At 45.3% G+C, this 17,216-nt stretch overlaps 1 long non-coding RNA gene across 2 annotated transcripts; it reads right to left on the reverse strand.

The window, feature by feature from the left end:
• Positions 1-1,405: 1,405 nt before the first annotated feature.
• LOC128333068 (uncharacterized) lies at positions 1,406-10,298 on the reverse strand. 2 transcript variants are annotated; one of them, XR_008310839.1, is made up of 4 exons: positions 10,237-10,298; positions 9,499-9,549; positions 7,905-7,962; positions 1,406-3,787 (listed from the first exon to the last, which is right to left on the reverse strand). It is a non-coding gene; the product is annotated as an uncharacterized LOC128333068 (long non-coding RNA). The 2 variants fall into 2 exon arrangements; XR_008310838.1 differs by lacking the exon at positions 1,406-3,787 and having other exon boundaries at positions 7,251-7,962.
• Positions 10,299-17,216: the final 6,918 nt, after the last annotated feature.

Below are 17,216 nucleotides of genomic sequence, written 5' to 3' on the forward strand. Positions count from 1 at the left end.
TCTCATATGAATCCTACTCAGGCTTTAAACCCCACACTCAGAGTACTGCTCTTACAGACTCTAAACAATAAACTACAAAGGCTTCTCACCAAACAACCCTGAACAAACTTCCTTGTTCAGTCCCACACAGGAGTTCTTGCTCTCAGCTCCTTCTACTCTCCTAGCCAGTCCCGATCTATCTCCTAATTGCCCCATCTGTCACCACCTGTCATTTGAATCACTGCCCGGAACATTCCATACATGGTTTCCATGATGACCTCTGCTCTCTCACTCTCCAAAGCACTCTGCTTGTGTACATCCCCTTACACAGGACCTGCTCATGGCCCCGTCACAAATGGATATCCAGTTGGCAGAGACTAGAGACAGGGCCTTTTCAGTTGTGGCCCCTCAGCTTTGGAATGTCCTCCCTGAAGAGCTCTGCCATGTTCCCTCCATCAGGGTTTTTTAAAAATAAAAATAAAAATAAAAATAAACCACAGATCCATCTTTTTGAAGAGGCCTTTGAGTGTTTTATCCACTATCACTATCTGGTGAGTTTATAGCTTTTCACGTTTTAAATATGTAACTTTTAAATGTGACACTGACTCTTTTAATTGCTATTAATTTGACATTTCATTGGTTTTGCTAATTTTGTGAACCATCCCAAGCAGTGGTGCTCTGGAGGGGTGGGGTATAAATTAAATTAAGTAAATAAATGACATTGCATAACAGTAAGTCCATTGGAAAGAACGGGCTTACTCTTGCAAAATGTCATTTGCCCAACTTTTGCACAATTTGTGTTCAGCACCCCTTGGGCTGTACGGGTGTCACAAAGCCACCTGGCCTGGTTCGGTTTGTGGGGGGAGCAGTCATCAAACATTTTGGGGGGATTTTTCCCCATTTTTAACTTACCCCCTCCATTGGGCTTCTCCAAGGTGGTGGTGGGAAGTGTTCCACGGAGGTTCCCCCTTTCCCCACCAGACTTCCTTTTTGTAAAAACCACCTGCATTTTTACAAAACGTTTTTACAGACGTTCATGCACCTTTGGCCCTTTCTGGGCATAATCACCTGTGCAGCTGTCATTTTGGAGGCCACCATGCCTGCGCAGTGGGATCCTGCATGGCCTAGATCATGACCTGGCCATGCAGGGTCCCACTGCACAGGGGCAGCAATCTCAAAAATGGCCACCACGCTGGGGAATAGACCCAGAAAGGGCTGACGAAGCTTGAACCAGGCGATTCTTACAAAAGGGAAAGCCAGTGGGGGGGAGGGGGAACCTCTGGGGACACCCCCACCACCACCTTGGAGAAGGCCCCCGGAGGGGGTAAATTAAAAAGAAAAAAGAAAAAAGAACTTCCCTCAAAAATGTTTGACAAACCCACGAATTGGAGTGTGTGTGTGTGTGTGTGTGTGTGTGTGTGTGTGTGTGTGTGTGTGTGTTTGGTCCGCGGTCAAGCCAGAGGTGGTTCGGCTCGACTCCGAACCTTCGAACTGAACCGGTTCAATATTGAACTGGTTCAGATTTGAATGTGTTTGCACACTCCTACTGGGCTGATGTACCTTTGTGTGGTAGGTCAGCCTGTGTATCTGGGAAGAGAAGCTATGCGGATGCACTGAATAGCCATGTCACTCCCTACAAACATGTGCCACAGCCATTCCTCTCACACTCCCTGGGCTCACCACTTATCTGTAGAGCCAGACACTGAAGCTATGCATTCTCGAATTCTGGCCATCCAGGGCTCCAAAACCCTTGGAGAACATAGCCTATTTGCATAGCCCTCTTCCTCCAAGAAGAGCAGCATACATGCCTGTGTTTATCTTCACAACAATCCTGTGATGTAGGTTAGACTGAGAGATAAGAGTCTGGCTCAGGGTCACCCACCCAGTGAGTTTCATGACTGAATGGGGATTTGAAATCTGGCCTCCCCGGTCCTAGTCCAACACTGTAAACACTATACGAGATATATACTCTGTATAACTATACTGGCTCCACCATATTGCTTGATAATATGCATGATGCTTGAAGAAAGCCAAATAAATAGTATCATTAGGGTCCAGCCTTAATTTTCTTAATAGGAAGGGGGGGAAGCTTTCCTGAGTATAATCACAGTAACTAAAATATATATGTTGAAAAATGCACGCTCAGAGATCCCACACACATGTCATGCACTGTGTCACATCCGCCCCCACAACAGTTTGTCTCCTTGAGATCTAATGGGAAACTTAATGAGCCCAGAATTTTACTCCAAGGCAAAGTGCTCTTGAAGGACCCAGTAAAAATAATGCGACTCAGACAGCCTTGGCCAAAATCTCTTGACATGGACACAGTTATGATAGGTGGGGAGTGGAGAAGGATGGGGTGGGGGGCTTTGCCATGCTCTTGCTAAATGATCTTTCTTCTTTAAGAGTCCTAATCTTGGTAAGAGCTCATTTTGCAGATGAGCATGTAGGATGCTTGGGAGGTGGGTAAAAATATTTATTGAGGCTATTCTCATGACAGCAGGAAAGCGGGCTAAGGGAGCCCAGCCCGCTTTCCTGCAGTTGTGGGAACCGCTAGGAGCTCCCGGCAGTTAGCCCATTTAAGTTCCCCCACTTAAACGAGGTTAGCGGAAGAAGCGCTCCGTTAACCCCGTTTTACTGATCGTGTGTCACCATGGCGTGGCTCCATGGAGTGGCAACACATGGGTAGACCCCCTAGCCTCAGCCTCAGGGGTCTCCCAGCCTCAGGGGTCTCCCCAGAATGCCCCATGGACTTGCGTGGGGCATTCTGGGACTTCTGGGGACCAGGTGGCCCCTCATCCCCACTGCCCCCACCAGCTCCGTCACGAAGCCCGTAGTCATGTGGGTGGTTGATCCGGTCGCCCAGGGATTGTTCCCTGCTTGTCTGTGTGGAGAACAGGCTAAGCCCACTCTCCCTGCAGAGCCTGGTAAGGCTCTCCAGACTGCTCATGTGGAAAGCCTCATTGTAACATTACTACAGGTATAACCTGATTGTTGCCCCCAGTGATGTAGTCGCAAATTCAGAAGTGCAGCTGCTCTCCTTGACAGCCCCCCTAGCCACATTCACCCAAAATTGCTCCGAATTTTCAGTTGTGTAGAAGCAAGGTAGGATGAAAACCTGGGTAGCTTTTCCTCCTACCGTGCTTCCACACAATCACTTCTACCCAGGTTTTCCTCCTATCTTGCTTCTACACAACTGAAAATTGGGAACATACACAGCTCCCAAACCTGGGTAGAACACAGGTTTTGATTGTGTGAATGACCTCATTATAAGCCAGCTTCCTATGTTGGAAAATGCAGGATACATCTTGGGGTCCAGGCAGGGCCCTTTGTAGCAAGATTTGTTCCGGATTACCTCCCATGGATAATTCCAAGAAATATTTACATTACATTACCATTATTAGAAATCAAGACTTGAAAATGTTCAGATCATGCTTACATGGTGTGACCTTTTGACATTTCTATATTTCTGAGCCAAAACTCAATATTTCTTTTTCACAAGCATTTTGTCACTCTCTGTAGGTGTCTCTTTCTCAATCTTCTACTCTGGTTCTGGCATCTTTTCTGACCTTGACTGTAATTCTGAGTTACCTTGCAGGTGTTTTCACCTAAATGAGTCCATTCATCTTCGTGAGGTGTGCTTTGTGAGATATTTTGATGAATCATGTTAAAAAGAAAAAAAGAACACTCCCTTTGTCAAAGGGGAAGAATGTCAAGCAACAATGCAATCTTCTGCTTCCCAAAACCAGGCACTGCTGCAAGGTCCCAGCATTCTAACCATGATCAAATTGCTCAAAAATCCCAGCTCCTGTGAACATCGGAAAACAGAACAAGTCAGACCTTTGGTCCACCCATGAAACTGAAGGTTGGAAAATTTAGGACCAACAAGAGATAGTACTTTTTCACACAGTGCATAATTGATCTGTGGAATTCTTTGCCATGGGATGTGGTGATGGCCAACAAGTTGAATGGCTTTAAATGAGGCTTAGAAAGATTCATGGTAGACAGGTTTATTAATAGCCTGATAGCGATGGGCCATCTCCAGCCTCAGAGACATGATGCCTCTCAATACCAGTTGCAGGGGATCAACAGCAGGAGAGAGGACATGCACATACCTCTTGCCTGTGGGCTCCCCAGAGGCATTTGGTGGGGAACTGTGTGAAACAGAATGCTGGACTAGATAGGCCTTGTGCCTGATCCAGCAGGGCTGTTCTTATGTCCATCTAGCTCAATATCGTCCAAAGTAACTGGCAGTGGTTCTCCAAGGTTTTAGGCAGGAGTATCTCCCAGCCCTATTGGAGATGGCATGGACTGAGTTCTGGAACCTTCTGCACACAAGCCAGATACTCTACCACTGAGCTACAGCCCTATCCCCAAAATAGAAAGCTGCCTTATAATGAGTGAGACTATTGGTCCATCTAGTTCAGTAATGTCTACACTGACAAGCAGAAGATTCTCTAAGGTTCCAGGCACGGGTCTTTCCCAATCCTACCTGGAGATGCTGCCAGGAATTGAACCTGGGACAGTATGCATGCAGATACTGTACCACTGAGCTATGTCCCTGTCACCAAAAATCCTTCCTTTTGTAGAGATGTGCATGAATAGTTTTTTTCAATTAAATTTGTACCCGAATCAAATCACTCTTGATTTGTTGGGCAGAGGGGTGGTTTTTAAATAATTTTTGAAGTTGGTGTGTCTTTGTGGCAGATTCAGGGCAGATAAGGGGTTTCGGGGGCAGAAGAATGGATCAAGTGGTAGTGCCCCAATGGGTGCCTGCTATCACCCAGATTTCAAATAAATTTGTGAAAGGGGTGATTTTTTTTTTCCTGAAGTTTGTGCATCTTTAAGCTCCGGATGTTGCTGAACTACAACTCCCATCAGCTCCAGCTAAAATTTATTGTGGCTGGGGGTGATGGGAGCTGTAGTTCAACAACATCTGGAAGCTCCCAGTTTAGGAGCCACTGTTATAGACATTCGTGGCTTAATATCTTTATCAGCCTTCAAAAGAGCCCTTAAGACACACTTTTTAAGCCAGGCTTTTAGTAATCTATGAATGTTGTCGATTTTTAAATTGTTGTTTAACAATTGGTTTTATTCTGTTTCTATTGTGTTTATTTTTGTGAACTGCCTAGAGCCTTTGGAGTCAGGTGGTATATAAATAAAATAAAAATAATGAATAATTATTAACAACAACAACAACAACAACTGACTTTTCTGTCAACACCCACTCCCACTAACAGATTCTTTTGATTCTCAGCTCCGTGAGGTTCCAACCCCATTTGCACAAAAGTAAAGGTAAAGTGTGCCATCAAGTTGATTTCAACTCCTGGTGCCCACAGAGCCCTGTGGTTTTCTTTGGTAGAATACAAGAGGGGTTTACCATTGCCTCCTCCCACGCAGTCTGAGATGATGCCATTCAGCATCTTCCTATATCGCTGCTGCCCAATATAGTACCAGTGGGGATTCGAACCATCAACCTTCTGCTTGTAAGTCAAGCATTTCCCCACTGCACCATTAGATGCAATGCCATTTCATCACACCTCATCTCCAGAAATGTCCAGTTATGCAGAAGTCCGGCCCTAGTGCATCACTCACCTTCTTGTCCTACCAGCACAGCCACAGTGTTTGTCTCTTCAGAAAAACAAGGTTGCATGAGCAGCACAGCAGGGTAGGTGAGTGACTTCTGCCCTCTTTTGAGAGGTTATACATGAGTGCAGCATCTGTCTAAAAAAACCCTCTGAATAGGACTATTGTCAACATCACTGGGAGAAGAGCTGGTCTTGTGGTAGCAAGCATGACTTGTCACCTTTGCTAAGCAGGGTCTGCCCTGATTACATATGAATGGTAGCAGGGCTGTCCTTAGGAGGGGGCGACCGGGGCAATTGCCCCGAGTCCCATGCTGGCACAGTCCCCACTCTGGGCACACTGCAGTCCAGTCTGCCCTGCTCTCTCCCCCAGTCTCAGCAACTTATCTTTCCCACAGCCGATCTTTTGTGTCTCTGTGCAGCTTGAAAGGCTCCCAGGCAAGCTGCTAGAATTATCTCTCTCCCCGCCTCTCCGCTGTTCGACGGGTGGGCAGGGCTTTGAGAGGCCTCCATGCAGGCCTCGCTGAAGCCTGAAGCTGAGGAAGGAAGCAAGGAAGCAGGCAGGCAAGGTAGGCAGGCAGAGAGTGTCCAGAACCAGAGCTCTCTGCCAACCCTCTGCCCAGCCCAGCCTTAGTAATGGAGGTATGATGTGATTTCCTTTTTGTGGTTATTCCCTGCCCCACTTGAATATTTAGGGATTGGCTTGCCATACAGCTTCAGTATTGAGCAGCGATGTAGGGCAGGGTGGGAGGAATATGTATATTTAAATTGAAATGGATTGGACAAATTGCTTGGTGTTGTGGGGTTTTTTTTAAAATCCACTTTTTAAAAAAATCCACTTTTTAAAAAAAAATCCACTTTTTTAAAAAAACAACAACCACTTTTAAATAAGTGGTTTGTTTCATGGCAGAAAATTACAAAAACATCGGGGGGGGGGGATAGGAAGCTGCCATATACTGAGTCAGACCCTTGGTCCATCTAGTTCAGTATTGTCTTCAGAGACTGGCAGCGGCTTCTCCAAGGTTGCAGGCAGGAATCTCTCTCAGCCCTATCTTGGAGATGCTGCCAGGGAGGGAACTTGGAACCTAGATGCTCTTCCCAGAGTGGCTCCATCCCCTATGGGGAACATCTTACAGTGCTCACACATGTAGTCTCCCATTCAGATGCAACCATGGTGGATTCTGCTTAGCAAAGGGGACAAGTCATGCTTGCTACCACAAGACCAGCTCTCCTCCTTCTGGAACAAACAATTTATAATATTTATTTATTTATGAATGCACTATGTTCAAGTTGATTTGCAACCCAGAAGGTCTGAGAACTGTGAAGCACGTGTTGTGCTTTCTATTTTTATTTCTTTAGAAATGCATTATATATCCAAGCTGGTTGGACATGTTCAAAAACCTTACTCACACTATTTACACTGTATGTCCTCAATCAATATGATTCTGTAATGATACAAAATGTTAAGGAGTACCTGAACATGCTGATTGGCCCCCAGCCCCGCACCGCACTAGGGACGGCCCTGAATGATGGGAGACTTCTATGTGAGCACTGTAAGATAATCCCCTTAGGGGATGGAGCCACTCTACAAAGAGCAGAAGGTTCCAAGTTCCCTCCCTGGCAGCATCTCCAAGATGAGGCTGAGAGAGATTCCTGCCTGCAACCTTGGAGAAGCTGTTGCCAGTCTGTGTAGACAATACTGAGCTAGATGGACCAATGGTCTGACTCAGCATAAGGCAACTGCCTATGCTCCTATGTGTTTCCCAGCCCTAACTGGAGATGTTGGGAACTGAACCTGGGATCCCCAGCATGCAAAGCAGGTGCTCTACCACTAAGATATGATCCCATTCTTTAATCTGGTTTGAGTTCTTGCATTTCAAACATAATCAAATGTCACTTTTAAAGACTTATGTGGGTCTTTTCTAAAGTTGATGAATGTTAAAGTAAAAATGTTAAGTAGCCATTTGTCAAACACAATCCTTTTGAGATTTTTGAAAATCCTTAAATCCAACAGCATCTGTAATTGGGGAAAATAATAGGAGAATGTAAAGTAGAACATTTATAAATAAATTCAAGTTAGACTGGGATTTCTTTTCAGTGTAAGCCTCAGTCAATGATCCATTGGTACATATGGCATTTGGGTTGCCAGGTCCAGGTGGTGAAAACAGTAAAAAAAAACCTGTAACCAAAGAAGTGGAAATAGTTGGTGCTGTTCACCAAAAATGTCTCTAAAATGTCTACACTTTTGCATTCAAAGATTGCATAAAATTTACATATGCTAATTCGTATAATATATGCATGCTTTGCTAAAAAACAGGATGATTTGAGAATGTAACTCACAAGCCCCTTATTCCACAGAGTTCAAACACCAGCCTTCCACTGACGGGACCACAGAACCCTGTGGGACAAATGGTGCATTTTTTTCAATTTCAAGGCAGAGGTAAATCACCACAGAACCCAATAACATCAGCGGGGGGACACACCCCTTCACCACTGTCCAACACTAGCCTCCCCTCCAGAGTGGCACATATAGGGGAATACATTCCCTGACCTGGAGAGTTCTTGTTGGCTGCTCACACAGCTGTAGAGTAGCAGAGACTCATGACACCAGGGTGGAGCCACCATTGAGCGGACAGGTTCAAAGAACCCTGGCCGCCGCCAATCAGGGGCCACAGTTGGCACCCCAGCCACACCATGTCAGATGCAAGGGGCATGGCTTTCCTTCCAAATGGGGCCATGCAGCCCCATTTGAGAGCACATACCATCCAGCACTGCATTTGCCACACGGCCCCATTTGGGAGCATATTCTGCCCAGCGCCGTATTCACCCTTTAAAGGCAAGGAGAGCAGCTCTCGACCATGCTGCGAACACCGTGCTGGCCGGTATTTGCTCTCTGAGATCAGGCATGGGAGACATGGTGGGGGGGGGCACTGGTGGGAGGAACACGGGCTGCCGGCTGGCTTCCTCCGCCAGTGCATGACACAGTCAGAAGTCACCCCTCCTTGGGGGTCCTGGGCCCGTCACAGTGAATCACTGAGAAAATACGGAGGCCGACTGCTGCAAAAAACACTTGGCTGGGGAAATGGGATGGGAATTGCCAGCACAGCAGCAGCATTACAAATGAGTTCCTCCTTGCCACCACACAGCAAATTTAACAGACATGTAACCCCATTGTTTCCAATGGGCCTACTCAAGGTAATAGCACTGAGTGATTCTGAGCTTACAGCTGGATCACTGGAACTCTGGACAGCCCCTCCAATACAGAAATAGTTCAAGGGGTTTTTAAATAGTTGCAAATCTGGGGTAACGGTCCACATCTGGGATCCCTACATGGCATCAATGCAATGGTCAATAACGCCTCTGCTTGACATAGCATTGGCTCCCTAGATCACTGCCTTTAGACCACCTTACCACTTCATCTTAAATGCTATGCCCTGTTGAAATTATGTTCAACACACATACAATCTTTGTACAGATACAGTACAGACTACTAACCCTTCCTAGCTCTACTCTGCATTTAGATGGTCTGTACCAGGTTCATTTTAAAAATGAATTACCCTTGCTCAGTGATCAGGGGTGTCTTTTCAAGTCATGGTTCTCTTACATTTAGTAGGAGGGGAGCAACTGGCCCTATCCAGCCCTAGCACAGCATCCCTCCAGTGGCTCTTGCTGGTCTATCTTCAGTTTCTTTTTAGATTGTTTTTAGATTGTGAGCCCTTTTGGGACAAGGAGCCACCTCATTTATTGTTCAATATAAACTGCTTTGAGAATTTTGTTGAGAAGTGGCATATGAATTATCAGGAGACCACCAGGGTCCCCTCCTCTGCTGGTGAGTCTGAAGTGGCCAGAAGACTTCAGCCAGCCCAACTAGTAGGCAGGGCCAGGGAGAAGCAATGGTGAAGACCAACAGGAGAAAGGACAGAAGAATACTTACTAGTCAAGGACTCTGAGGAAGGCCTCAGGAGGCTGGCAGGCAATAGCACATCTGAAGGGAGAAAGGGAAAGAAACTGTTAACAGGCCAAGGCAAGGCTAAAATAAGGGAGGAAACAAGGGAGGGACAGGAAGAAGGGCATGGAGATAATAAAAGGCAATAAAAGAAGGGTGTGGAGATAACAAGGAGATGGAGTCTTGCTTGGAGGTAATAAAAGTGGAGCAGACCAAGATTGAAGGCAGCTCATAGTTTTCTGTATGCTGGAGGGGAATTATAACTGAGAAAAAGCTGGGTAGAGACAGAGGTGTTCTTACCCCTGGACTTTGGGGCCAAAGTCCAGGGCCTCCACAGCCCTTGGGGCCCCCAAAATCCTCTTTCGTCTGTCGCGGATGGTGTGCTCGCCTGGCTTAATTTGCTGGGGAGAGGGGGGTCTCCAAAGGCCTCTAGGTCTAGGCTCCAAAATTAGCTAGGTGCACCTCTGGGTAGAGAGGAGGATTTTAGTGAATAAAACTTCCTCCGTCTGCACTCCTGGGCTCACATAGCTCAGCAACAAACTACATAAATGTAGGCAGTGAGTAGTGTGCAGTCATTCATGCAAAAACACGTACATGAGTTTGCACTTTCAGTGAAACATCTGAACAGGCTCTAGTGAAGGGGCAGTTAGTATCATGACATTCCTATTATTTCCCAGCATTTATAGGAACATCGTTTATCATCCCACAGTCTATTCTAATTCATACCTGCTTGGAGACATAGCTGCTCCTCTTAGATGTGTAGACTTAACGAAGGCAGTCTCTGGATGTCTTTGTAATCTTTCTTTCTTTCTTTCTTTCTTTCTTTCTTTCTTTCTTTCTTTCTTTCTTTCTTTCTTTCTTTGTGATGGTGTGCATTCAAATTAGCTGGTCTTTGTAAATGTGCACAAAACGAGTCCCCAAGCAAGCCATAATCTCTTGGTTCAGCAATTTCCTGCAGTCCTAGTCAGAAGAGGGAGGCACGGAGGGGGACCAAGAGGGGAGGGGAGGGGAGAGCTTGTAATGAAAATGCCAGCCATATAACCTCAACAATCATGTTGTGAGCATCAACATTGTAACTATTGAATTTAACGTGGATGGGCTGTAGAACAGCAGGTTACTGCAAGTTCAGCTCTAAGGAAGCAATCTCTGCTAAGTGTATTGTTCTGTGTGATAAAAAAAAAGAAAAGAAAAGGGTGGGGAGCAGAATCAAATAGTCAATTATCAGGATTGGTCAGAAAATGTAAGACCTGAAAGAAGCAGATTTTTTTTTAGTAGGTCAGCTATCTATTTAAAGAAAATTGAATTATCTAAGGATAATTGAAATCCTCTGTTCATCTATTACTTCCACTTTGCAGTCTTAAATGATTATAGCCATAGCTTTGCCTGACATGCATTTGGTGACCCACAAGACCTTCAGCTGCCTAGCTTCTAATAGGTCACTGTATTATTTCCCATCAAATTATAACTTATATAGTCTGAGGTTCTTGAAAAGCAATTGTCTTGACTGTGTGACAGCCAGAAACAAAGCAATTGCAAAACTGTCATCTGCAGCTATAATATGTAATGTTAGCCTTTTGGAGCTGATTTTTTATATGCCTGCCTGTGCACACATATGCATTATGGGATGGGGGCATCTGCTGCAAGCCTAGATTCAGCTTATGTATGTAAAGAAGACTAAACTAATGACAATGGGTACAGCAACCAGCCTCTGACTCGATAACGAAGACACTGAAGTGGTGGATAGCTTCTGCCTTTTAGGATCGATTATCAACAGTAAAGGATCCAGCAGTCAAGAAATACACCACAGACTAGCCCTTGGTAGGGCTGCAATGAAGGCCTTGGAAAGGATATTTAGATGCCGTGATGTGTCTACACCTACAAAGATTAGAATCATTCAGACAATGGTTTTTCCTGTGACACTCTATGGATGCGAAAGCTGGACTTTGAAGAAGCAAGAGAGAAAAAGCATTGATGCTTTTGAACTTTGGTGCTGGAGAAGACTTTTGGAGATACCATACAAATGAATGAATGTTTATTATGGTTAATGACCCATTACAGAAACAACACAATACAACTCATTTCACATATACGAGAAAATATTATTTAACCAATCATTCTAATACCATTTACTCAAACAATTTGGATCTAATCTTGGTTGCTGCTGCACAGAATTTAGCCACATTCAGTGTTATGCGTTCACTGCAATCTGCTAACAGAAAAGATCCATGGACAGCCCGGAAAACAAACAAATGGATCATAGAACAAATCAATCCAGAATTTTCACTCGAGGCACAAATGACCAGGCTCAAACTATCATACTTCAGACACATTATGTGAAAACCCAGCTCCCCCAAGAAGTCCATAATGCTGGGCAAAGTTGAAGGAAAGAGGACAACCAGCAGCAAGGTGGATGGACTCGATTACGACAGCAATGAATGTACCACTGAGAGACCTTAAAGGCCAAGTTGAAGACAGATCATCCTGGAGAGAATCTCTCTTTCTAGTTGCTAAGAGTCAACGTCGACTTGACGGCATTTAATCTATCTATCTATCTATGTATTTATTACATTTTATTCCACCACATACCAACATCTCATGGCAGTTTACAAAACAAACCAGAATACCAGAATTAAAACCAAATAAAACAGTTGTAAAAATTCTAAAACAATTTAAAACAGCAGAACAACAATGATGATCTACTTATCCCTAGTCAAAGGCTTGATGAAATAAATATGTCTTGAGCACTCTTTTAAAACCTGCTAGAGATGGGGAAGAACATAAGAACAGCCCTGCTGGATCAGGCCCAAGGCCTATCTAGTCCTGCATCCTGTTTCACACAGTGGCCCACCAGATGCCTCTGGGAAGCCCACAGGCAAGAGCGGAGGGCATGCCCTTTCTCCTACTGTTACTCCACTGCAACTGGTATTTACAGGCATCCTGCCTCTGAGGCTGGAGATGGCCCAGGGGTGTAGCTATAATTGAGCAGATGGGTTAAAAGAACCACACACCCCAGCTCCTGAGGGCCCGCCAGCTCCACCCCTCTCTGTTTTATTCATTTTCTCCCTCATTCCAAGGGGCAACTGGAGAGGGAGTGAACATAGGACCCCTCTCCCTTAGCTTTGCCCCGAGGTGGCCTATAGCCTTCAGACTAGTAGCCATTGACAGACCTGTCCTCCATGAATTTATCTAAACCCTTCTTAAAGCCATCCAGGCTGTTGGCTGTCACCAAATCTTGTGGCAGAGAATTCTGTAGGTTGATTATACGTTGTGTGAAAAAGTACTTCCTTTTGTTGGTCCTAAATTTCTTGGCAATCAATTTCATGGGATGACCCCTGGTGCTAGTGCTATGTGGTAGGAATTGTTCTTCTCTATCAACTTTCTCCACGTCATGAATGATTTTATAGAACACTGTCATGTCTCCTCTCAGTTGGCTTTTTTCTAAACTAAAAAGCCCCAGGTGTTGTAGCCTTGCCTTGGAAGGAAGGTGCTCCAGGCCCCTTGGTTGCCCTCTTCTGCACCTTTTCTAGTTCTACAAAAATTCTTCTTAAGATATGGTGACGAGAACTGTAAACAGTACTCCAAATGTGGTGGCACCACAAATTTGTATAAGCGCATTATAACACTAGCATTTTAATTTTCAATCCCCTTCCTAATGGTCCCTAGCATGGAATTGGCCTTTTCCACAGCTGCTACACATTGAGTCGACACTTTCAACGAGCTGTCAGCCATGACCCCAAGACCCTTCTCCTGGTCAGTCAACATGTGTCTAAGCTGGTACAACAACAGAGAGTTCATTCCAAAGCCTCAGGGTGGCTATAGAAAAGACCCGGAACAATTGACAAAATATTGACACAAGTGTCTGTGAAAATATGCCATGCAATCATGGACATTCTTCTGATCCACTCAGGATCACAGTCTGAGTCACAAACAGGACTGACCCCAGGGGGTAGCAAGGGATGGTGGGTGCTCCCCCTCCCCCAATTTATTAATGGCCCTGAATCTTTCAGTGGGAATATGATGAGGAGTTTAGGCAGATACAGATGCACTGAGAGCCTGGGATGCTTCAATACAGATTTCTTTGGTACTGAGAGACAAACGGATATAGCGAGGACACCTGACTTTCAGAGCCAGGAATCAGTCAGATATAGTTGGGCCCCAGCATCCTATCTCACTGTCTTGGAGGTGCCCCCACTTAGAAGTGTTTTTACCCTGGCAAGATGCAATGCCCTCCCTTCAGCCCTCTTAGAGGGCAGATATAGAGGGATTCCCTATGGGGAGAGGCTCTGCCCATGTGGGGAGGGTCAAGTGGAAACAGTCACCCATGTGCTATTGGAATGTTTGTTCTATAGACACCTGCGTCGGGATCTCGTTTACCCTTTGATGGCTACATGCCCAGGTCTTGACTCTCCTCAGATGACTGGCAGGCTGTTGAAAGAAAGGAAGTCTAGCACTGTATGTAAGTCCAGCAACTGTATGTAAGTCCAGCAACTGTATGTAATGATCGCATAAGTATGAAATACTGGTGTCTCCTTTTATTCTAAGATATGTATTTTTAGTAGTTCTAGTGGGTCCACTTTCAGTACCTTGATCTATGTGCAGGAGGACTTTTTTAGTTTATTTGGTTTTATTGTTTGTAGTAGAAGTTTGACTGTTTTCTCTTCTACGTTTGTTTTAACCTTATGCTGGTTGCTGACCGAAATAAAGAGATTTTATTTTATTTTATTTTATTTCTTTGGAACTGCAGGTCCTGCGCTGAAAGGGGTGGCATCTATCTATCTATCTATCTATCTATCTATCTATCTATCTAGTGAAATTTGAAGTGAACTTAAGGCTTCCTCCCAAGGAGAAGCACTGGAGTGGAGAATTTTCTTAGATGGTTCTTCACATCTTCTGTGAGATGCCTTGAGGGCCTTTTAAGTCAAAAGGCAAGATACTAATGCGTGAATGAATGAATGAATGAATGAAAAGTTTCACTGATTCAGAATGGGTCCTGTTCACAAATCAGATTAATTTTGAACCTCAGGGAAATGGCCAAATGCAAAAATATGTAAGCTTTACATCTAAACATTTGTAAACATATTTGAGGTAGGACTGTTTGCATGGAAATTCCCTTACTGCTCTGTTTACTGTTTGCTTGGAAATTCCCTTCCTGCTCTGTTTCTGTTTCTGCTTAAACTATCACTACACACCTGTGATGCTTTAAAGGAAAAAAGTGGATCATGGCTACTAGTCCTACTTTCTTCTTCTTCTTCTTCTTCTTCCCTTTGCCTGGCCTTCAGAGCATGGTGGTAGAGCATGAGCTAGATGGACCAATGGTCTGAGTGCAGTTTCCTGTGTTTTAATCCCCTTCTAACTGAGCAAAAAGGCATCTTTTAAAAGTGGTGATTCTCTTTATTCAGCAGGGGGAAGGCAACTGGCCTTATCCATCCCAGCACAGCATCCCTCCAGTGGCTGTTGCTGGTGTTTGTCTTATGTATCTTTTTAAGATTGTGAGCCTTTGGGGACAGGGAGCTCTCAGATAGATAGATAGATAGATAGATAGATAGATAGATAGATAGATAGATAGATAGTGTGCCCATGGCTAATCCTGTGTGTGGCAGCTCTCACCAGATTTCGCAAGCAGAAGCACTGTGGTGATTGGGCAGTGGGGATTCCATATGCAGATAGGGAGGAGGAGCCTGTGAGAGCAGAAGCACCATGGTGAGTGGGCAGTGGGGATTCCATATGTAGATAAGGAGGAGGAGCCTGTGCCACCATGGTGATTGGGCAGTGGGGATTCCATATGCAGATAGGGAGGAGGAGCCTGTGATGGTTAAGGACAGTTGGAATGCAACTGTTACTGGTCGGAAGATGTTCTTGATTGTAGAGGAGAGGAATCTATATATAAAAAAGGATAGTGGGCAGGGGTCTGCGAAGAGAAGGGTTGTGAGGGAGGAAAGAGCCCTTTCGGGAGAAGGAGGAAGCCGTTGTGTGAATTAGATCAGGAAACAAGATGAACAAGATTTGTTAACTCAGGAAGGGAGGGAAGGAGGGAGAATAGGAAGGGAGGGGAAGAAAGTCAGAGGGGAAGAGTGAGTGGAGGAGAGAGAGAGGAGGGAGGGGAAGAGAGAAGGAAGGAAGGGCGGGGGACGGGCCCAAGCCTGTCAGCTACTGAGGGGAACGAGTAGCCATGGCAGCACCTATTGGCAGCAAGGAAGGGCCCAGTCAACCACTGCTGCTGTTTGGGGCTACTGAGGCCATTGGCGGAGGGAGGCAGGGAGGCAAGGGATGGGTCCGGGCCTGTCAGCAGCCGAAGGGGAATGAGTGGCCATGGTGGTAGCAGCAGTGAGGAAGGACCCAGTCAACTGCTGCTGCCGCTCCTGTTGGGAGGAGGAACAGGACTCAGGTGAAGGTGGGGATTTCTCTGGGGACAGGGGGCTGCAGCTTGGCCAATAGGCACCAGCAATGCTGCAGCCATGACCAAGAGGGGTGAGGGGGGTGGAGTAAAGGGATGGAGGAGGGGTGAGGAGGATGGAAGTAACTGGATGGTGTAGGAGGAGCAGGAGTGCGGCTCAGGTGAGGGTGGAGAAATATCTGAGGTGAGGGGGGCTGTGAGGGAGGGGAGGCAATCAAGTGCTAGCATGCAGATGCTCTGCGCAGGTTAAGCTAGTTTTATGTATTTTTATATCTATGTAAACTGCTTTGGGAATGTTTGTTATTGAAAAGCGACATATAAATATTTGTCGTATTCATATTAAAGGAAACATGTAGTCCATCCCCCCTCCACTCTATTCCAAACCTCTCTATTGCAACCAACCCATCACGGTTTCTAGTAGAACTGGGAAAGGTGCAGAAGAAGGCAAACAAGATGATCAGGAGCCTGGAACACCTTCTTTATGAGGCAAAGCTATAGCATCTGGGGCTTTTTAATTTGGAAAAGAGGAAACTACAGGGAGACATGATCGGGGTGTATAAAATTATGCATGGCGTAGAGAGAGTGGACAGAGAGACATTTTTCTCCCCCTCTCACAACACTAGAACCAGGGGTCACCCCATGAAACTGAAGGCCATCCTATTCCACTGTGTGAAAGAGGATGCTGGACTGGATGGGTCTTGCCCCAGAGCCTGATCCAGCAGGGCTGTTCTTATATTCTTATGGGCCGTCAAGGTTTCAGTCATGACCCACTTCTGCTTCCATTACCCTCATCCAGGATATTTAGAATTGGGCATCAGAAGGAAGACAAAACAGGGATCCTCTCATTTTTATGAAGAACTGGGAGTGGAAACAAAATGTATCCCTTTCAACTTTACAAATCTGAACATTTGTTTCCTTTAATGGTCGCTCCAATTTGAATTTGTTTTACCCTTTGCGAACTTCAACCTTGAATAATTTGCCTCGGTAGATTCAACTTCCTTTTAGTTTCCTTTGACAGCAACAGCTTAATTCAATTTTCTTAAACAGCTTTGATGTCCTCTTAAAGGCTTCTGCAGCAGTCGAACAATATCAAAGCATTTTGTGTGCTTTCACAAAATGGGGGTAGAGCAGTTGTGTTGTTGCCGCTGTTTACCTAAGATTGCTTAGCCAAGAGCTATATAAAATAAGAAGCCTGTGCCTCAGAAGATGCTGGCTGCATTTTCTTTTTCTTTTTCTACAATTCAACTAGCATTGCTAAGTTTTACAAGAATATGCAACTTTATATTAGGGATATGCACAGACCACGGAGGCG

Source organism: Hemicordylus capensis, chromosome 7, assembly GCF_027244095.1.
Source record: "Hemicordylus capensis ecotype Gifberg chromosome 7, rHemCap1.1.pri, whole genome shotgun sequence".
NCBI lineage: Eukaryota > Metazoa > Chordata > Lepidosauria > Squamata > Cordylidae > Hemicordylus > Hemicordylus capensis.